The 23,148-nt window shown below is 42.3% G+C and overlaps 1 pseudogene across 1 annotated transcript in view; it reads left to right on the forward strand.

The window, feature by feature from the left end:
* LOC113018324 (alpha-2-macroglobulin-like) overlaps window positions 1-23,148 on the forward strand; it is a 43,491-nt pseudogene that overhangs the window by 471 nt on the left and 19,872 nt on the right. The window contains exons 2-12 of the transcript XR_013906765.1: window positions 24-204; window positions 302-455; window positions 2,216-2,268; window positions 2,374-2,394; window positions 2,944-3,109; window positions 3,184-3,268; window positions 3,365-3,515; window positions 11,284-11,401; window positions 11,495-11,604; window positions 11,701-11,868; window positions 12,103-12,330. The product of XR_013906765.1 is annotated as an alpha-2-macroglobulin-like (transcript). The remainder of the gene's footprint in view (window positions 1-23; window positions 205-301; window positions 456-2,215; window positions 2,269-2,373; window positions 2,395-2,943; window positions 3,110-3,183; window positions 3,269-3,364; window positions 3,516-11,283; window positions 11,402-11,494; window positions 11,605-11,700; window positions 11,869-12,102; window positions 12,331-23,148) is intronic.

A 23,148-nucleotide genomic window follows, 5' to 3' on the forward strand; every position in this document is an offset into this window, starting at 1 on the left:
TGTATGTGTGATGCTGTATGCAGCCAGTACCTGGTGGCCATTCCTGCAGTTATTGAAGCTGGAGCTGAGGCCAAATTCTGTGCAACTCTCCGACAGCCCAGTGGGACTCTGGTCATGACTGTCACTTTGATGTCCCGAGAGAAGAACACAACCTTATTCACGCATACGTCAAATGAGGCCTTTCAAACCTGTGTTCAGTTTGAGGTTGGACACCAGCACTTTCACACACAAAATGCGTTTGTTAGTTGTTATCGTAAGCATTATAGGCTTTAATGACTATCTAAATATCCCACTGTCTCAGGCTCCTTTGGTACAAAAGGAGGTGCAACATTTTCAGGTGGAGGTACGAGGAGACACATTTTACTCCAAACAAGTCAGAAAAGTGATGATCCAAGCGTCTGATCCCGTCACATTCATCCAAACAGACAAACCCATCTACCTCCCTGGACAAAAAGGTAACAATGTGCTGTTATGTTATATAAGACATGTAGTTCATTCAAATTCCAACATCATGAGCCAGCTGCTCCACCATCTCCAATTTGTGTAACAAGTTTTATGGTCCAAAATTTGGACACACATACAGTGATTGATGTGAAATGTTTGCTTCAAATAGCAAAATTTTTTGAAGATATTTAATATAATATTTAATACGGTCGATCGACCAGGATTTTCGGTCGCACTTTGAAATCCGACTCCATCTTTGAATATAACTATTTTAAAAATTCACAGTAATGCAAAATAAAACATGCAGAATACTCAGAGTGCACAGCTCCCCCCAAAGGACAAAGGCCATATTATATTTTCTATTTTGAGACCTGCTGCTGTGATGGAGAATTAGACAGTAATTGAGCTTAACTTTGAAATAAACTAAGAGGCATTACTCAGACATGATTTTTTTTTGTACCATCTGTCCCCGATTACAGAGTCAAATTCATTTTATGTGAAAGTTTAATGGTTTTATCTTTAATAGTTTTATTGTTCAAAATTAAATTATGTTCAAACATGGAATTCAAAGCACCAAAAATCATGAGGGAAGTATATGGAGGGCCATGGGTGCCAAAATGTATGAAACACATAATTAGAAAATATATTAAATGTCTCGTTAAATAAAATATAAATTAGTGATATCATTTAAATTTAAATAAATTCTATATATATAAAATACACATTAATCAAATATCAGTAATTTCATTTAAAAAATGTAAAAAAGTATTGAATGATCTGAAAAGGTTTCTTTTCATCTGGATGTTTTCAGTGGGGAAACCCTGAACCAGTGACTTTGTTTTGTTCCAGCCAGGGTGCGATACCAGAGCTCTGCTTTGCACTTCTTCCATGTAGCGAACGGCAGATTGTTCCTTCAGTGGGCTGGTTTCAGTCATTATGCAAATGTACTGTTTATAAGATTGAAACCTGCAGTCAGCTGAGACTGAAGACGTCACCTGGATCAGTGACGCAACGTTTCTCCACTGAAAACGTCCAGATGAACAGAATCAACTTTTGGAGATTTACTTACCTGGACAATTGAGCGTACACCAACACATATTTAGGTTTTTATTTCTGATTTCCAGTTTCCAGCACATATTTAATGATCTTTTTATATATTCAATTCATTTTTTCTCATTTTGATTATTTACAAGGATATTTAATTATTTCACTGTCCAATTATTGGTTTTCAATTTAATTAATTATTTTGTGTTTCCTCTTCTTCGGTGTTCATTAATCAGTTTTATCTGTCACCCATCAAACTCAGGGACACAGACAATTTAATGCTTTGCCCGGATGTCTGTTTATTTATTGTGCCCTGCTTAATGCACACAGCCATTCGGACCTGATGGAGCTACACCATAAGCAATATTTTAAAATACTTGCCGTGTCACCAAATATGATTTTATTATTTTTATGTAGTGCAACCTTCAAGCATTTGGTCATAACCACCAATTCATATCAGTCCCTTATCTGAGATCTGTATTGACTTGCTGTGTAGGGTAAAAATCAGATGTTGTGTCCGTTGATAAGCTGCAGTGACAGATCACGATGCACTGCAGCACAGCAACCATGAAATATTTCATTAAAAATTGAAACTCAAAATACATAATTTATTAATAATAAAATTGTTTAGATATTTAATTAATTATTTCAATTTTAATTAGTTAATGGACCTCTGTTTTAAAGTACAAAGAGAGAAACAGAGGTAACCTCTCAATTCTTCTCAAAGTGAATTTCAGAGTCGTTGCGATGGATAATAAAATGCGACCTGCCAATCAGCTGGTGAGTTTTTGAACAGTATTATTAATAATGCTGTTTGCAATTTGGATGCAGTGATTTACACAACAGTTTCTTAACTCCACCTGTCTTTCTTCCTTTTTCTTTCAGTATGATGTCATTGAACTTCAGGTAAGAGGGCGCCTCTAGAAAAGGCTTTTCCTTCTCTTGCAAATGCATCAACACAACACTGAACACATGCAGTCAGACAGACTTGAAGGTTCCCTGCTCACTGCTTGCATACACACTGCTTCTGCAGTATTACTCCAAGTTACTGACAGTGCAAGCTTTAAAAACTGGACAAAGTGGGTTGCATGTATGTAATACACACCGTACAGGGGTCTGTTCTGTCACTTGATGCCCCACATGTGAAAATAAAATGACAGTGATTAAATCAAATTAATAATTTTGATTTAATTACTGCACAAACACAGCCACAGCTTCCCTGTCATTACAGCTTAGGTTTCTTTATATCACTTAGTTTTTAAACATTTATAAACAAGTGCTTCACATCTAGAAGAGGACAAAGCTGGCTACAGATGAAGACAGGACATCTTTATGTCCCCCTAAATTTATATTGTCCCGTTTTAGCTCTAATGTTGTTGAAAAGGAAAATAAAGAATCTAGTTGGTACTGTACTTACACCTGTGTAGTAGCTGTCACTGCCACTTGATTTAACAGGATCCTCATAGTAACAGGATTGGACAGTGGCTAAATGAAACATCCAATAGCAGAATACTGCAGCTTTCTTACTCCTTGGACGCTGAGGCCCCTGAGGGACCGTACCAGATCATTGTGTCAGTGGGTGAGAGGAAAATATCTCACAACTTCAAAGTGGAGAAATATGGTAAGTCAGTCTTATTTATTCTTAAATTCTTTGTTGTAATGGAGTGCAAATGCTGACATTCATATTTCCCCCAGTTTTACCCAAATTTGATGTGACAGTAAATATATCTGAAGAAGTGAGTATTGGGCAGGAAGACATTGAAGCTAAAGTGTGTGCAAAGTAAGGAAAAGTTCTTTCAGGACAAATTATGTGTTGTAAAATCTGGAGTTTGGAGAGCAAATGACTCATAATGTTTACTTCTTTTTCTTTATACAGGTACACGTATGGACAGCCTGTACCAGGACGTGTTACAGTCAATGTGTGCAGACCTATTAATTTGTATAGTGGTTTAGATATAAGAGAGCCCAATAAGGATGATTTGGCCCTATGGCAGATGGGTGGCTCCTGCCACACAGAGACAAAGCAGGTACAGTTATGGCTTCATTTCTCTTTTTTCCCTGATACTTTGGGTACATTTAGGCCCCTGCATTAGCATTACAGCAAACGGGTTGCCTGCTCTACCCAGCTGAACTGGCGCCGTGTGTCCTCTTTACTTTTTTCATCATCTCATACTTTCATCCACGAATTTGAATTGTTAGTGATATCTCCTGTTTCTTGGACGGACGTGTCAGCTCCAAAGGAGTGAAGTGGTTATTGTTGTGCCTAAAAGGCTGCATAGGTTGTGTTGGTGTTTCTAATATCTGCTAGATGATTAGCTTTACTGGTAGGGCTAAAGCAAGTGGTGTGTCTCATTATGTCTGTCACACAAAAGAATACAACTTCTGTGGGAAATCTAAGAACTTCAAAAATACTCTGATCTGACTGGGACACCTAAACAAGCTCAATGAATATACACATACATGTCCCCTCTAATTTTCATGTGTCTGAGCGAATACACAAACTGCCTGAGTATCCCTTGGACCACTGTGAGCAACAGCAGACGTGTGCACTGTGGTCATTAAAATAATCAAATTACAGCTTTTACATTTATGTTACACGACTTTTAATTAACTGCTTCAGCCCACTTACAATGAAAATGTAAAACAAAAATGTAGTCATTGGCCTGTGCAGCATGTTAACACTGTTGGAAGTAAAAATAACTTGAACTCCAATTTTGAAAACACAACTTTCTTTTTAATTAATAAAGCTCTGACTGTATTCTGAGTCTGTGGTCTGGGAGAGAGTCTGTAACTCTGTCTGCAGAATACAGTAAATAATGACCAATGTTGGGCACTTAATTATAAAGTTACTTCTTCAAAAAATGGCCTGTATTTGTATAGTGCTTTACTAGTCCCTAAGGACCCCAAAGCGCTTTACATATCCAGTCATTCACCCATTCACACACACATTCACACACTGGTGATGGCAGCTACATTGTAGCCACAGCCACCCTGGGGCGCACTGACAGAGGCGAGGCTGCCGGACACTGGCGCCACCGGGCCCTCTGACCACCACCAGTAGGCAACAGGTGAAGTGTCTTGCCCAAGGACACAACGACCGAGACTGTCCAAGCCGGGGCTCGAACCGACAACCTTCCGATTACAAGGCGAACTCCCAACTCTTGAGCCACGATCACCCCAAAAAAGTTACTGAGTTTTGATAAACAAAGTGTTTTGCAGCTGTTTACCTAAAAATACAGCCAAGGTGTTTTTTTAAATAAAATTTCAAACTATTTACAGAACAATCAGCTGTTCTGCATCACATCTGATGCCACACAAATTATTTGTGCCGCTCCAAAAATCATTTCTGTCCACTATGAGATGAAGGAGAACAACAGCCTGATACCTGCAGGCCTGACAGCAGCAGATGTGTCACTGCTGTAACACCTGTAAACCATTGTTCTGACACACACAACAAAACTACTGACAACACTACACACTAACTACACAAGATTTGCGCTAAACGTCGCAAATCTCTCACATCTCAAAACACCGCAGTCACTCCTAAAACTTCCCCCGTTTCTTAACAACTTGCCATATCATTTTTTGATTGGTCGACATGGTAATTTTTTCAACCAATAGGAATCAGAATCAGAAACTTTATTGTCATTGTCATGAGAACAACGAAATTAAGAATGTTCCCCGATCATTGCATCATCCCTAGCAATATCAAAATATAAATAAAACAATAAAATTCAATAAATAAAATAGATAGAATACTTAAAATACTAATAAGATATAACAGTAAAACATTCACATACATTCCCACACACATGCTTCAGACCGTGCATAGATTAACACAAGAGTGGCGTGATGGACATTTTTTTGTAGTATTCAGATGTGTTATTGCAGTTGGATAACAGCTGTGTTTGAGTCTATTAGTCCTTGCTCTGATTGCCCTGTACCGTCTGCCTGAGGGCAACAGTTCGAACAGGGAGTGGCCAGGATGTGAGGTGTCTTTTATGATGTTTTGGGCCTTTTTAAAACAGTGGGCGTTGTGTAGAACTTCCAGTGTGGGGAGAGGGCAGCCAGTGATCTTTTGGGCGGTGTTAATGATCCCTTGGAGTGCTTTCCTCTGAGCCCCTGTGCAGCTAGTGTACCAGATGCATATGCAGTAAGTTAGAACACTCTCAATGGTGGCTCTGTAGAAGGACACCAGCAGTCTCTGTGTGATGTTATTCCTCCTGAGAATTCTCAGGAAGTACAGTCTCTGTTGGGCCTTTTTCAGCAGCTCGGAGGTGTTCACACTCCAGGAAAGGTTCTCCTCTATATTGACTCCCAGGAAGCGGAAGCTTGCCACCCTTTCTACACAGTCCCCATTTATGAATAGTGGTTGGATCTCTGCCTTTTTCCTTCTGAAGTCTATTATGAGTTCTTTGGTTTTTGAAGTGTTGAGGAGGAGGTTATTGGCCTTACACCATGACGTCAGCTGCTCCACCTCGTCTCTGTACGTAGACTCGTCTCCCTTGGAAATGAGCCCCACCACTGTGGTGTCATCTGCAAATTTCACAAAGATGTTGCTGTGGTGGCGAGGAGTGCAGTCGTGTGTGTAGAGAGAGTAGAGCAGTGGACTGAGCACACAGCCCTGGGGTGAGCCAGTGCTGAGACTCAGGGCTGAGGATGTGTGATGGCCAACTCTGACTCTCTGTCTACGGCCCGAGAGGAAGCTGTTGATCCACATGCAGGTGCTGTCTGGAAGCCCCAGGTTTTGTAGCTTGGCCACCAGTTTGTGTGGAAGGATGGTGTTAAAAGCTGAGCAGTAATCCACGAAGAGCATCCGCACATAGCTACCATGCTCTTCCAGGTGAATTAATGCAGCATGGAGTGCTGTGGCTACAGCGTCTTCCGTGGATCGGTTTGCTCTGTAGGCAAACTGGTGTGGATCCAGGCTGCGGGGCAGGGCTGCTGTGATGTGTCTGCGGACCAGCTTCTCAAAGCATTTCATTACCACTGGGGTGAGTGCCACCGGTCTGTAGTCATTCAGGCCGGTGATGTGGGGCTTCTTAGGCAAGGGGACTATGGTGGAGGACTTCAGGCAGAGTGGGACAGTCGCCTGTGCGAGGGATTTGTTGAAAATCCTGGTGAAGATCCCAGCCAGCTGTCCTGCACAATCCCTCAATATTCGACCTGGCACACCATCAGGACCCGCCGCCTTCCTCGGGTTAACAGCCTGCAGCATGCGCCTCACCTCGTGCTCTTCCAGGGTGAGGGTGGTGCTGCTATGGGTGGCGTGTTGCTGCTGTGGCTCCAATACCTCCGGTACCCTGGTCTCAAAGCGGGCAAAGAAGATATTCAGCTCCTCTGCCAGCTCCAGGTCACCGTCCGCAGCTCCGAGATTGATCTTATAGTTGGTTAGGTGCTGGATGCCTTGCCACACCTGCCGGCTGGTATTACTCTTCAAATGGTCCTCGATCCTCCTCCTATAGTCCCCCTTTGCCTCTCTGATGCCTCTCTTCAGGTTGGATCGGGCTGTGGTGTAGTAATCCCTGTTGCCAGACCTGAACGCAATGTTCCTCTCCTTCAGCAGCTGCCTGACCTCCCGGGTCATCCAGGGCTTTTGGTTGGGATAAGCCCGGATCCGTTTGACTGCTGTAACAGTGTCTATGCAGTGTTTTATATAGCAGAGGACACCGTCTGTGAACATTTCCAAGTCCTGATGTTCAAAGATATCCCAGTTAGTCCTGTCAAAACAGTCCTGCAGCTGCTGAGAGGCACCCTCTGGCCATATGGTAATATTCTTTGTGATGGTAAGAGCAGTTTTCTTGAGGGGGGCATATGCAGGGATTAGAAACAGTGACAAGTGGTCAGACTGACCCAGATGTGGCAAAGGTCTGGCCCTGTAGCCCATTTTGATGTTGGAATAAACTTTGTCCAGAATCTTGTCACCCCTAGTGGCACACTTGACGTGCTGGTGGAATTTGGGGATTGCTTTTTTTAAGTCTGCGTGATTGAAGTCCCCTGCTACGATATGTACAGCGTCAGGGTAAGTGCTCTGTTTATTATTGATGTTTGTATGCAGGAGTGCGATCGCAGAGTTAGCATTAGCATCTGGTGGTATGTAAACAGCTGTTATTATGACAACGGTGAACTCCCTAGGTAGGTAGATGGGCCTGCATTTAACAGTCAGATATTCAATGTCCGGTGAACAGTGACGGTCTATTATCACTGTGTTGGTACACCAGCTGTTGTTCACATACATACAGAGCCCCCCTCCTTTGCGCTTACCGGAGTCCACTGTTCGGTCATGTCGCTGTGTGGTATAGCCTGCTAGCTCAATAGCAGAGTCTGGAATGGATTGATGTAGCCAGGATTCAGTGATAAGAAGGATGCATGAGTCTTTGATGAAGTTATTCGCTGCTATTTGCAATCTCAATTCGTCCAACTTGTTCGCGAGGGATCTGGCATTTGTGATGAATAGGCTGGGGAGCAGTGGTTTGAGTGGCTGCCTCCGTAGCCTGGCTAGCGCGCCGGCCCTGCAGCCTCGCCGTCTCCTTCTCTCTCGACGCCGCCTGCGCCTCCACCCCGAAGGGATAACAATCCATGGGGAGCCCGGACTCCTCGCTATTTCCACCGGTATCTTGTGTAAGCGGACAAATTTGCTAGTCACGCTCTCGCGGTAGCTTACTCCAATCTTGAGGAGATCATGTCGGCTATAGATGTTATTCGCTTGGCTGGTAGAACACAAAAACAAACATAAGGCGTACAAAATTATCCAAACATAGCATCGATCGGTAGAACACTGAGCTGCTGCAACTACGTGCGCCGCCATCTTGAAAGAAAGGGTGGGGGGGTTTGTTTTTCACAGGCGGAGAGTGCTTTCGAGCCTTTCTTCTTATAAAACGTTTCTTCCCGCAGTAAATATAAACAACGACAGTATTCAGGAAAAACAAACATTGCAGATATTTTTATCATAACTCTGGTTTTACGTGGCCGATCAACACAATTTAAAAACTGGTATAAAGTCCACACTTTGTCCGTCAGTTGTTCCGTCTGTCCTGCTCACATCTCCAATGGTTGTACACGTTGTCATTAACGTGGCTTCACTCCACATCAGCCGCTTTGCTCGCTAAAACACCGGCGTCGGCACATAAGGACGCTGTCATCAACCACGTTGATTAGCTGCGTATATACCAATGTGAATCGCATCATTGGCTGGATTATGGGATAAGGTGGCATCGTTCTGATCCCATACAGGAGCAGCCAGTCACTGACTGACTAACACTGCAGAACAGAATTGTTGAAGTTTTAATTTTAATTTCAATTCAGGTTAGATGTTTTCTTTGTGCGCAACTCACATTTTCTGTGCGCAGAGACCGTGCCAACAGTGCACAATTGCGCACGCACACAGCTTAGAGGGAACATTGCTGACAATATAATATGATGATATCAAAAGATTCAGCTTCTGTTAAAAGTTTTAACAATTTTGACTGATTTACTAAGTTACTGGTACATACAGCTATATATACAGTATTTTAGTAGTTGTCAAGCCACATTATGGCATCATGATGCGGTACAGTTAAAAAAATATTGAGCCACTCCTCATTTGTTTATGTGTTGCATGTACATGGAAAATAGCTACAGTGGTTTAATGAAACATGCGAACACAAATGGAAATGCAGACTGCACTCGCTCCGGCAAGCTTTCATGATTTGTTGTTGTTGGCGTTTGTTTTAGATTCAAAGAACAAAATGGGAATAAAGGATGTGTTTTAGCTACAGGCTGCTTAACAATGTGCCCAGTGTTGGGAAGGTTACTTTTAAAATGTATTCAACTACAGATTACATGCCCGAAATGTATTTTGTAACGTATTCCGTTACGTTACTCAATGAGAGTAACGTATTCTGAATACTTTGGATTACTTAATATATTATCCTGCTTTTTACAACAACGTGAATGTACTATTGATGTGTGATTACTGAAGGTTACTCTCCATATCAACACCAACTAGATTTTTAGATCTTAATATAAATGAGTAACAGTAGGTGGACATTAGGTAAGGCTGCACTTTTTGCAGCGATCTCGTGTAGAAAACTATTTCGCGCGTATATAAAACAGGTCAGCGGCTCCGAACCGTAGTAAAGGGACCTCTGGCTAATACATTGGTTCCGTATCGGGCTTGTAGCCGAAAACTAGCTTTGCTTTGTTGTGTGGGTCAACTTTGCTTGCGAGAGACAGAGAGAGGCGTTGAAAGGCTGCTGCAACGGAGCTTATTGTTTCAGAGGAAAACACGAACACGGTGTACAGTCGAGTCTAATATATATGAAACAGGAAACACCGCCGTGTAATCCATTTATTTCAACAAAGTAACTGTATTCTGAACTAGGATGCTCCAAACCCACACAGAAAACCATCACTGTGTGGCGCCACGACGGTGACTCTGCACTGCAGCACTGCTTTAAATGCACAGACTGGTCTTCAGGGATGCTGCTGTGTATAAGGGGAAGCTGGATTTAGAGGAGTATACATTGGCTGTCCTCAGCTACATTAGTAAGTGTGTGGAGGATGTTACCACCACCAAGTCTGTGATGTGGTATCCAAACCAGAAGCCCTGGCTGAATGCAGAAATCCATTCCCTGCTGAAAGTCAGGGATGCTGTCTTCAGGTCTGGTGATGCACAGAAACTCAAGAGGGCTAGGAGAGAACTGACTGCAGGCCTTTGAGAGGAAAACTATATTTGAGTCTGTGGGTCTTTGTGCTGATGCACCTGTAGAACTTCCCTGAGGGAAACAGGCTGAACATGTTGAAACCAGGGTGGGAGCTGTCCTTGGTGATGTTTGCTGCTCTGCTGAAGCAGTGGGAGGAATAAATGTCCATCAGGGACGGGAGAGGGCTGTGCTGCATTGACTACACTCTAAAGTCTCGCTCTGTCCAGGAGATGTCAGCAGAGACGAGGACACCAAGGAACCAAAAGGTGTGGTCGGACTGGTGGAGGTTGGGGAGGGGTATATCTCTATATGCATGTTTGATGTTTGAGTAAACATGATCTAGAGCAGGGGTCGGCAACCTGTGGCTCCGGGGCCGCGTGCGGCTCTTTAGTCCTTATAGTGCAGCTCCGTGTGGTTTGGGAAAATAAATGAGAAGTATTTAGCTGAAGTGTATTTTATTTACATCATTTTAAGTGGGGGAACTTGCACAATCGGTGGCTGACTAAATACTTTTTTGCCCCACTGTATGTTAGTTCTTTTTTAACTTGTAGTTCTAAATTGGACGATTATTGTGATATTGAAATATAAATATAAAATTATATTCTATTATTTTATAAATATATGTTTTTATGTATAAAGTTACGTTGAAACCAAGCACACCATTGTTGTTCTTGTGACATTACCAATAAGTTTGATGTGTCACATGGCCCTCTCCCTAATGAAAAAACAAAAGTTGTATCCAAGATGGCCGACTTCTAAATGGCCACCATAGTCACCACCCATCTTGAGGAGTTTGCCCCCTCACATATACTAATGTGCCACAAACAGGACTTTAATATCACCAACCATTCCCATGTTATTACGGTGTATCCATAGAAATGGCCCACCCTGTAGAGCGTTCTCCTCTGGTCCCGTTGTTGCACCAGCTTTCATGCATGTAGAATTCATCAAATTCTAAATGAGCTCAAGTTTTTCATGACTCTATAAAATATCATAGTTTGAACATTTAATATATTTTATAGATTCGATTGTGAATGAGATTTGATTCTAATTTTGGTTTATTCTTGTATCGCACACAGCAGTGATTTTCTTTCTTTATTGTTCTTTCCAGGCAGACAAGACTGGCTGTGCAACTGTTTCCTTCAACATGTCAATTTTTACTAAAATAGACCAAAGGAGGCTTCATGATGTTCTGGATATCAGGGCCAAAGTGGAAGAAGAGGGAACAGGCAAGGATTTTTATTTCTTTAAAATGACACATCAATGTATGTTTAACCAAAAAGGCATTCACAGGATTGTAACATGAACGTTTTTACATTCAGGTGTTTCACTCCCTCAAGAGAAGAGAGTCACGATTTCTTACGTCCTTGGAAAAGTGTCTTTTATTAACGTGCCCAAGGTTTGGGAACGGGGATCTAATGTGGAAGGAAAAGTAAGCCTAACATGTTGTTTTCAGCTCAGTTTGTCGTACAAAGCACATTTAAATTGTTTGTATTTTCCATTGATAGAGCATTGTGTTCTTCAACAGGTCAGAGCAGTGTACCACAATAATACACCAGTTTGTGACGCACCGGTCTACCTGTTCACGGGACAAATGTGGCAACCACGCTCACTACAAAATCTGACAACTGACAGCAACGGTGTGGCCTCATTTTCTTTCAGCACTGATAACTTTGACCAGGATATCCAACTCCATGTGAGCTGACACACGGAAACAATGTGTAATTTAATGCAGCCATGACAGCTTCATGAAGCCACAATTGGTTTCTGATAGGCTGCAAATGTCCAAATACCTCCCACAGTAATAAGCTGCAATCCTGAAACAGTTTATGACTCATCTTCCTCCACCTTTGCCTTGCTTATAAAGCCTCGTTGACCAATGTTATTTGTAGATCAAGTTTTTAAATTTTTGTTTCCTATCCCCAACTAGGCAAGCCTGACACCAACAGTGGGCAACCAACAATACAAAACTGCATACTATGACAGGGGATTTCACACATTATCCATGTCCCAGCCGTCTTCTCCTGATATTAAAACAATCAGCTCTCTAGAGGTACAGAAGAAGGATAAATCACTTCCCTGTGATGCAGAAGAAGACGTATCAGTCAACTACACTATAGTGGGAGAGTCTCCGGGGTCTGTGGATGTCATTTATCTGGTGAGTTATCTCTGGGTTTACTACAAAGTTTACCATGGCCAGACCTTTTGTGTGTTTGCTAAAAAAGTACTGTTGTAATGCCCATCATGACTGAAGAAGAAACTTTCAGTCCATCATGAGAATCCAGCAGCTTCGATCTATTTCAGCATAAATACTGATCCAGCCCAAACTATATGCTTTAGAAAAAAGGAAAAAGCCTAAACTTAAAACTAGGGAGGGCGTCTGTCTCCTGAATCACAGACTTCATGTCTGGTTCCTCTGTTTTGTCCCTCATCATTTTCTGTCAGCTTAGTAATTAGCCTCAGTGTTTAGTCCTTTGTTCATGATATCCTTAGTTTTCTCTCTCTGTTAAGTATTTATATTCTTAGGCCTTCGTAGATTTAGTCATCTGGGTTCTGCTCTAGTTAATCATGCTTTCCCTGTGTTTCCCCTGCACTTTTCAAGTCTTGTCTTTTAGTGACTCCACGTTTAGTTAGTGTTCCACAGGTGTTTTCTCTCTGTTCTGTGTATTGTATATTTGGATATAGATATTTAAATTTGTGATTGACATGACATTGACCAATCGGCTGAAAGGAAGAAAAATTGGTTCAAAATTCGTTCTTGGACCTTGAAACTTGAGTGCAGAGTTTCACACGTATTTTTTGGTTATAAATACGTGTGAAATTTACACATATACAAATCTTTTTTACAGACATACAAATTCTTTTTACACTTACAAAACTGATTTACAAGTACAAAATAATGACCAAAATTTGAGCCCATACATGTGCGCCTTAATTGAACATCCGTCCAAAGCACAATACTCAGCTCCTCCAGTAGGCGGCAATAATACAACATGGAAGAACAGATTTATAGTACATTCTTCTGTCGTTGGTAGAATTCCTTTTTTTTTTTTTTTCAATTTATTTTTTGCCTGTCCCGTTTGGCTCTTTTGCATCAGAATTATTGTCTAAAGGCGAAGAAAGATGCCCAACGGATTTACTTTACCAAATTGACCATCCCGGCCTTGCCATAATGGTCCATTTGATTCACCTTTTATTGTTTATTTTATTTATTTTTTATTTTCACTTGCTAGATACGGGACAGACTTGAATGAGGAAAAGAAAAGGGAGAAAGGAAGAGGGAAAGAAAAACAGCAGAGAAGAGGGACGGGGATAAAGGGCAAAAAACAAAAACCAACTAAGAAAGCAGACAAAAAAAAAGAAAATGCATATATCAATCACCTGGATCACCTGTTGAGAAAGAAAAAAGAAAACAAGCAGAAGAGAACAAGAGTAATAGAATAAACAACATCACAATGATATATGGGAATATGACAGTAAATACTAAATATTAAACATTATTGTGCAGCACATAAGATCAACAGAACACAGTGTGCTTTGAGGTAGGAGCCAAAAAGGGTGTAGTTTGTGGGTGTGAGCACCCGTGTGTACACCTGTGAGCATGGATGCGCTTGTTTTTTTAAAAGGTTCCTTCATGTAATGATCTGCTAGAGGGTGTGGGGGGGCCACAGCCCCGTCCTCCAGGGCATGAAGCAGGTATGGAGGAGATCAAAACTCCAGACATCCAGAGGCCCTCAGAACACAAGAGACCAAGGAAGACCAACAGAGGGGCAGCCGCGCCACTGTCCCAGAAAGAGCTGAGGAGAGTCCCAGATGAGGGGTCACTCAGCAGCCGCGGAGCAGAAGCCAGGGGGGTTGCAGTGACGCGCCCGTGAGCTCCGCCGGCAGCCAGCTGTGCCAGAGTGACCGAGCCCCAGGCCGAGAAACCGAGGGCACCCCACCCCCGAAGTGGCCCGAGCGAGCCCCAGGCTCCAGGCCCCGATAAGCGGCCGCCAAGGAGTGAGCCGGTGTGTACCTGGGCGCCCATCCCCGGACACAAAGAACCACCAACGCCCCCCGCTCCAGCAGGTCGCAGAGAACGGGGGTGTGAGAAGACTCCAAACCTCCCTCCACCCGCTCATTGTAGTGTTGATGCATGTGTGTTCTAAGGTGCCTTTAAAACCCAGGAGGGCATGGAGCTACCTGCCAGAGAGCAGCAGGTAAGCGCATAGTCCCTCCTGCTAGCCCTCAATGTCTACGTGTATTTAAAATTGAGAGGTGGGCAACGACGCCAGGGGTGAGGTGTACACCCTGATGGTAATTTGGATTCCATGTAGCGTGCCCACCCCCAAGATCCTATATGTATGTGTAATGAGAGTGTGAGTAATGTGAATGTCTAAGTTGTGAGATAAAATTGAGGCAGAGGCAGCCAGAATGGGACAGAGGGGGGGTAGCCCCCCCTGCACCCTGGTGACATACCCCTACTCCAAGGCCCTGCATGTGTGGGTGGTTGTGGTGGAGCGGGAAGAGGGAGGCAGCTGGAGATGGGGAGGGAAGGAAGGGAGGGGCAAGTGACCCCTCCCTGGGGCCAGCTCCCCCGCTGACCCCAGTAGGCACCCCCATACTCCTCAACCCGCCAGGGAAAGGGGGCCTAGGCCCATCCGGACTGGGGCTCAGAACAGCAGCACCGCCCGGGACAGCCCACCCGACCCCACCACAGAGAAAACTGCACCCACCCCGTCATCCACTCATCTTCCAGACTACACAAGACAATAGACGCCCAGGCTGAGATCTTCCTCCACCCCTCCTGTATCTCCCCCTCCTGCAGAGTGAGTTCCTGAAGAGAGGAGAGCTCCTGCAAGGTCTATCAACCTCCCCCACCAGTTGAAGACCCCCCAGGTGGCTCGATGCACTGGCGGCACCCTGCTCCAGGGCCGGGCCCCCATACACCCACCCGCCCACAACCCCAGCAACATACCAACCAGGACCCAAGCCCCCAAGGCCCAGCCAGGGCCCCAGCCCAGAGACAGAGCGCCCCCAGAACCTCACGCCTGTCCCGAACCCACCCAGGGGCAGCCAGGCTACTAGGTCAGTAACCCACGTCCATCAGCACAGACCCTCCCCTAGCCCCGCTGCACGCAGCCATGAGGAAACAGTCACCTGAGAGCCAACAGAGCCCCTAACCGGACATGACCGCTACCCTGGGTTGAGCCCCTCAAGGAAGATGCTCCCGGGGAACCCCCCGACGCCCTAAGCCTGTCCCTACCCCCACACCAATCACAACCACAACCAATAAAAACAGCGAAGGTGGGACCAAACTATGACCCCCCCACTAGGTGATGGAGCTGATCAAAGGAGCCCAGAGCAATTGATCTGATGTGGTGGCAGAGGCTGTATCAAGACTAATGTAATCTAATAGATAATTTCTATATTGGTTAGAATTAAGATTATTTTAATTTTTCCAGTTCATGAGGACTGTTTTCTTGGCTATGCATAGGGCAGTGAAAACCATATGGGCGATATTCTTTTCTGAAGTGACATTATCTAAGCTGCCCAACAAACACACTAAGGGGGAAGTTGGAATGTTACATTTCAGACACTTCGATAAGTCTTCACATATCTCGCGCCAAAACTTCTGAACTGGTGGACAGAACCAAAGATCGTGGATATAATTGTCCGGTGAATTGGTTTGGCAGTGTGAGCAGTTGTTGGTAGACGTAAAGCCCATCTTGAACATCCGATGACCTGTATAGTGCACTCTATGTAATATTTTGTATTGAATTAATTGAAGACTGGGATTTCTAATTAAATGAAAGTTTTTTAAGCAAATCTGAGACCAGAAGTTTAGGTCTAAGTTAACTGATAAATCCGCTTCCCATTTTGCAATAGGAAGTTATATTGATTCATCTGTTTTAGAAAGCATTCTGTATATTTTGGATAGTAATTTGGGGGTTTTAAGAGTAAGAAATTGAACCACATTTGGTGGTGTTTGTAGTTCAACTTGACCCGGTTTAAATTTCTTTTTTACTATGAATTTAATTTGTTGATATTCTAAAAATCTTTTCTTGTTGATCCCATATTGTGTAACTAGTCTGTCAAATGAAATAAATTCTGTTCCTGCTAATATATGTTCTAAATATTTGATTCCTTTACCACTCCAATCTGGAAAGTTTATCATATTATTGTTTTGCAATATGTCAGGGTTGTTCCAGATAGGTGTACGTTTGCATGGGATTAATGAAGACTCCGTCAATTTTAGAAACTCCCACCATGCTGTCAGAGAAGAGCTGATGCTGACGCTTTTGAAGCATTCATGTCGTTGGATGTCTGAGCTGATAAATGGTAGGTCTGAGATCTCTAGATTATTGCAAAGTGCTTGTTCTACATCTAGCCAAGGTTCATCTAAGAGGGTATGTTTTAGCCATCCTGAGATAAACTGAAGCCTGTTGGCTAAGAAGTAGTGCTGAAAGTTAGGTAGTTCTAATCCTCCTTTATCCTTGGTCTTTTGTAGTGTTTTTAAGCTTATACGTGGGGGTTTATTTTTCCAAAGGAATTTGGACATACATGAATCTAGAGATCTGAACCAATCTTGTGGCGGTTTAGTTGGGATCATTGAGAATAAATAATTTATTTTTGGTAAGACTATCATTTTTATAGCGGCAACCCTTCCCATGAGTGATATGGGTAGACATTTCCACCTAGCCAGATCACCTTCTACCTTCTTTAAAAGTGGGATATGGTTTAATTTAGTTAGATCTGCAAGCTTGGGAGAAACATTAATACCTAAATATTTTATATTTCCCGATTGCAGTGGTGTAGAAGAGGAATTATGGAGGGAGCAATTAATCGGTAGGACTGTAGATTTAGACCAGTTAATTGAGTAATCTGATATTCTTGCAAAAGAGTTTATCAATTCAATCACCCCAGAGATATTGGTTTGTGAATTTTGGAGAAAGAGTAAGACATCATCCGCAAAAAGGCTGATTTTATGTTCCACGTTCTTGCATTTTATGCCCTTAATTACTGAATTCTGTCTGATTGCTGCTGCTAGTGGTTCAATAAAAATTGCAAACAGTGAAGGGGAGAGTGGGCATCCCTACCTGGTGCCCCTCAAGAGACAGAAGCTGGAGGATGTCTGGTCATTTGTTCTGACACAAGCTGTTGGGGAATTATATAATATTTTTAACCAGTTTATGAAAGAGGATCCAAAAAGTAAAGTTGCAAATAGAAATTTCCAGTTAACTCTGTCAAATGCTTTTTCTGCATCTAAAGAAAATATTGTAGTTTCGATGTTTTTACTGTATGAGTAGTCTATCAAATTAAGTAATCTACGTGTATTTGTTGATGAGTGCCTACCTTTTATGAAACCAGTTTGGTCAGGAGGAATTAAGAAGGGGGTTATTTTCTCCAGTCTCTTTGAGAGAGCTTTGCAGATTATTTTTAAGGTCTAATTCTTTGTAGAATTCTGCAGGAAAGCCATCTGGACCTGGAGCCTTATTATTGGGCATACTTATCAGGGCTTCCTGGAGTTCACCTGGTGTCAGTGGTGAATCCAGTGCCATTGCTTGAGTGTCTAATAATTTTGGAAGAGTTATGTTGTCCAAAAACTGATCAATTTCTTTTTTAGATGGGTTTATTTGTGGTGAATACAACGTTTTATAGAAATCCCTGAAAATGTTGTTTATTTGTATCGGTTCATATATTGTGTTCCCAGATAAATCTTTAGCAGCACATATAGTTGTTTTTTCTTTATTTATTTTTAGCTGGTTTGCTAGAAATTGACTGGATTTATTACCATGTTCATAATTTTGTAAGCGTAGTCTTTGTACTAAGAATTTTGTTTTTTTACCAAATATCTCATTTACACTCAACAAAAATATAAAGGCAACACCTTTGTTACTGCTCCCATTCCCCATGGGATGGACGGACGTAGAGACCTAAAATTCATTCCAGATACACAATATAACCATCCCTCCAAAACAGTGGTCACAAATCAGTCCAAATGTGTGGTAGTGGGCACATCTGCCATATTGAGATAATCCATCCCACCTCACAGGTGTGCCACATCAGGATGCTGATCTGACATCATGAGTAGTGCACAGGTGTACCTCAGACTGCCCACAACAAAAGGCCACCCTGGAATGTGCAGTTTTTTGCGCTATTGGGGGTCTGGGGACCCAGAACCGGTCAGTATCTGGTGTGACCACCATTTGCCTCATGCAGTGCAACACATCGTCGCATGGAGTCTATCAGATTGTCAATTGTGGCCTGTGGAATGTTGGTCCACTCCACTTCAATGGCTGTGCGAGGTTGTTGGATATTCGTGGGAACTGGTACACGCTGTCAAGCACATCCCGAACATGCTCAATGGGTGACATGTCCGGTGAGTATGCTGGCCATGCAAGAACTGGGACATTCTCAGCAGCCATCTGCCCTGAACAATGTGAACCATGATTCATCCGTGAAGCGCACACCTCTCCAACGTGCCAGACGCCATCGAATGTGAGCATTTGCCCACACAAGTCTGTTACGGCGACGAGCTGGAGTCAGGTCAAGACCCCGATGAGGACGACGGGCATGCAGTTGAGCGTCCCTGAGACGGTTTCTGACAGTTTGTGCAGAAATTGTTTGGTTGTGCAAACCAATTGTTCCAGCAGCTGTCTGGGTGGCTGGTCTCAGACGATCTTGGAGGTGAACCTGCTGGATGTGGAGGTCCTGGGCTGGTGTGGTTACACGAGGTCTGCGGTTGTGAGGCCGGTTGGATGTGCTGCCATATTCTCTGAAACGCCTGTGGAGACGGCTTATGGTTGAGAAATGAACATTCAATGCACGGGCGACAGATCTGGTTGACATTCCTGCTGTCAGCATGCCAATTGCACGCTCCCTCATTGCTTGTGGCATCTGTGGCATTTTGCTGTGAGACAAAACTGCACATTCCAGGGTGGCCTTTTGTTGTGGGCAGTCTGAGGTACACCTGTGCACTACTCATGATGTCAGATCAGCATCCTGATGTGCCACACCTGTGAGGTGGGATGGATTATCTCAATATGGCAGATGTGCCCACTACCACACATTTGGACTGATTTGTGACCACTGTTTGGGAGGGATGGTTATATTGTGTATCTGGAATGAATTTTAGGTCTCTACGTCCATCCCATGGGGAATGGGAGCAGTAACAAAGGTGTTGCGCTTATATTTTTGTTGAGTGTAATTCTAGTTTTGTTTTGCGTATTTTCTTCAATGTTTCCTGATCTTGGTGGGACTCGTAGGCTTCTTCTATGGATTTGATGTTTTTTCTAATTCCTGAGTATTTTTGTTTTCTTTTTTCTTTTTATGTGATGAGAAAGAAATTATTTTACCTCTCATCACAGCTTTCCCTGCTTCCCATAGAACAGAAGCTGATGTTTCGGGAGTGTCATTATAGTCCAAATATGAAGTCCACTCTTTTTTAAAATATTTAATAAAGTCTTCATCTTTAAGTAGTGATATATTAAATCTCCAGTTTTTTCTTGGCGTAGTATTATTCTTGTGCATTAGTGTTAAAGATACAGGACCATGATCGCTGACAGCTATAGGATGAATCTCAGTGTCTGAAATGTCGTTCAGCAGTGAGCTGCTGACCAAAAAATAATCCAGACGAGAGTAGGAGTGATGGACATGTGAGAAAAAAGAATATGCCTTACTGGTGGGGTGAAGGGAGCGCCATGCATCGCAAAGACCAAAGTCGCTCATATACTGTTTGATTATATTTGTGGACTGCCAATTACGCTGAGTTCCCGCTGTATTGAGCCTATCCATGTCTTCATTTAGTCCAAGGTTGAGGTCGCCTCCAAGAACAAGTGTGCCATCTAAGTGTTCAGAGAGTGCACTGAAAAAACCGTGAAAGAATGAGGGATCATCAACATCTGGACCATATACACTTGCAATACATAGCTTTTTATCACGTATAGATAGTTTAATGATTAAGAATCTGCCCTCTGGATCTATAACTGTATCGAGTACTGTGAAATTAATATTTTTATGTATTAAAATTGCTGCTCCCCTTTGTCTAGAATTATAACAAGCTGAGAACACATTAGGAAACTCAGGTGTTTTAAGTCCATTCGAACCTCTAAGAGGTCTGTGGGTCTCTTGTAATAGGACAACATCCGCCTGTAGTTTTTTGAGTTGGTTAAATATTTTTAATCTCTTTTCTCTGGAGCCAGCTCCATTTATATTCCATGTAATGAACCTCAGTGTACCCATAGATGTCTGTGTATAACTAGGGGTGTATGCTGTGTGCGTCGCTTAGACAGGTGGAGAGAATATGTCACTTGTTCATAAATAAAGGCAAGGCAAATTTATTTGTATAGCATAATTCAACAACAAGGTGATTCAAAGTGCTTTACAGAGACATTAGAAACAAAAACAAATAAAAAGCATGATTTAAAATTGATTAAAACAAGCAAACAAACAAACTAACTAAACACACACGAAGGAGAGAGAGAAAAAATGTGTGGCGAGATGCTCCCTGAGTCTGACTATGTGTTTGCATATTTACTAATATGTAGGCTTGGCTTAAGTGTGTGTATCCTAAACGACTGTGTGCGCTGTCTGACTGAAGTGAATGTGCTGCCGTTGAGCGCATGGTGCGTATGTGTGGAAATAAAGGATGTTGTTTGTGGATGAGTGTGGAATAGGGGTGGGTTTTTATAATCGCTTCATCGATTAAAATCGATTCTGGCTTGGATAACGTAAAATCGATTCATTAAAATCCTGAATCGATTTTTTAATATAAATTTATTTTGCCCGAAATGCCAGAATCTCTGGTGAAACCTCACAAAATTTCAACAACCACCAAACAGCTAAGACAGTAAATGAGAGCAGGTACAGGGATTCTGCACAAAGACTTAAACACACAGCGCGACCTGCGGATCAGAATCAGTTAGATGTCGCCTTTCTCACGGTCGGGGCTGAAAGCCGACAGCTCGCTGATTCTGATCTGTCGGCGGGTCGGCGCTTTGTGTTCACGCCCTTTATGCGCTGATTCTAAAGCTGTTAGTTTGATGTCTCTCCAAACAATATTGACCAAACCAACAGCAAAAGAAGATCCAAACTATGCTTCACATAAACATCGTCATGAATTCACTCTGACTTTTACTGTTTTGCTTCGTCCAAGATGCACAGCTCTCTCTCTCCCTCTCTGTACTTCAAGAACAGTTTCCCATCTAAAAATCTGTTTTCTTCATTATTCGCTTACTTGTTACGCACAAGACTACCGTTGTTTACAGCGCTGTCGGCCGCTGTTTTTTTTTCTTTTCGTTTTATATACTTCCGAAAAGAAAACCTAATTTCTGCTGTTCAATACTGAACAAATTTAAACTTTTTAAAATTATTCAAAATGCAAAACGCTTAACCGTGTCTCTAATAAAACCGCTGTAACATCAGAGGTGATGTTCATATGTTGATTAATGGTTTTCTTTCGTTTTTGATGTACTGCAGAATATTTTTATAAAATCCCAGAACAGGAAAATCTCCATCATGTTTTTCTGTGTTTTATCTTCAGCTACTTTGACACAAAGGCATCTGCTGTGACGCTCACACCTGTGATAAAGTCTTGCGTGTGTCAGCTTCCTTTTTATAGATACAAAAATATGTAAATGTACTGATCTGAATTATAATATTTCTGTCAAAATTTCCCAGATTCAAATTGAATAGAATCGAATTAAATCGAATCGTGGATCAAATCGATTCGGGACCTTGTGAATCGGAATTGAATCGATTCTAGAAATCAGTGACGATACCCAGCCCTAGTGTGGAAGCAGGTAATCGAAGCAGTGAAAGAAATAAAGAAAGAAACCAAGGACAAGGGTGAGCAGCATAAAAACAAGAGGGGGAAAAAGAGAGAAGAAAAAAAAAACAAACCCCGAAAACATTCCAATCAAACCGTTGACGGAGAGTGACGGTGTTAATTCTGCTATCATATCACACTTAAGATGCAATTTGATACTGGTAAGTTAAACAGATGTTAATGTTAAGTTAATGCAAGTTAGTGTGAGTGGATAGGGAAAGGGTGTAGTGGATTCTTATCTGGTGTGAGGTTAATACAGCCACGGAGTGATGTTGGGGTCGCGGTGGAGCTGTCCATCCACGTACAGCCGGTCCACAGCGATGACAGCGCGGGAGCCCTTCTGGATGAAGCCGCGTCGGATTGGGAAAAGGACCCTGCGTCGTTCCAGGATCTCTTTGGGGAACTGGTCGTTCACGCTGAAGTCCGTTCCTTTTAATTCCCTGCTTTTGTTTAAAGTGGCCGAATGTGGCCACAATAGGACGTGGTCTCCCGCGTTGGTAGAATTCCAAATGTTCAATTACCAGATAGTGGTCACACCCAAGTTTGTCAAGATAATAAACAAGATTGGCATGTTCAATAAATAACCATGCAGAAAGAAGCAATGATATGTACCATTTTATAATAACATTTTTCCAGGACTCAACATAAAATTGTTCAGATTTTTAGCATATAATCACAGGAAATTAAAAATTAAAAAAGTAGAAAAAAATAATAATGTTGGTGTAAGTTGTGGGCACCCGCAGGATCTTTTAAAAACATATGAGACAAACTGCATGTTAAGAAAAGACCTTTTGGGTATTTTGAATTGTAATTTAACTGTATTATTAGGAGATGGGTGGAGTAAGCTAACTTAGCATTGTAATCAGAGTAAAGACAAAATACCAAAATACAAAAATACTTTTCAAAACCCTTCGAACAGCTATAAAAATTGGGTCTGTAACTTATCTTTAAACAGTTTAATTACTAAGAGCTGTTATTTCACTCCTTTGCTTTTAAGGTGCTCCGATGCTTTTAAGGTCTGAAGACAATTTTCTACAAGCAACTTTTAAAATTCATAAGATATCAGAATTTCAGCCACAAAACTGCACCAATTTACGTTCAAAAGTTTGGACACATACTTATTTTATGGTTTTTCCATATTTTCATGACTAAAACATAAAACATATT

The sequence above is a fragment of the Astatotilapia calliptera genome, chromosome 3 (genome assembly GCF_964374335.1).
Source record: "Astatotilapia calliptera chromosome 3, fAstCal68.1, whole genome shotgun sequence".
Lineage (NCBI taxonomy): Eukaryota > Metazoa > Chordata > Actinopteri > Cichliformes > Cichlidae > Astatotilapia > Astatotilapia calliptera.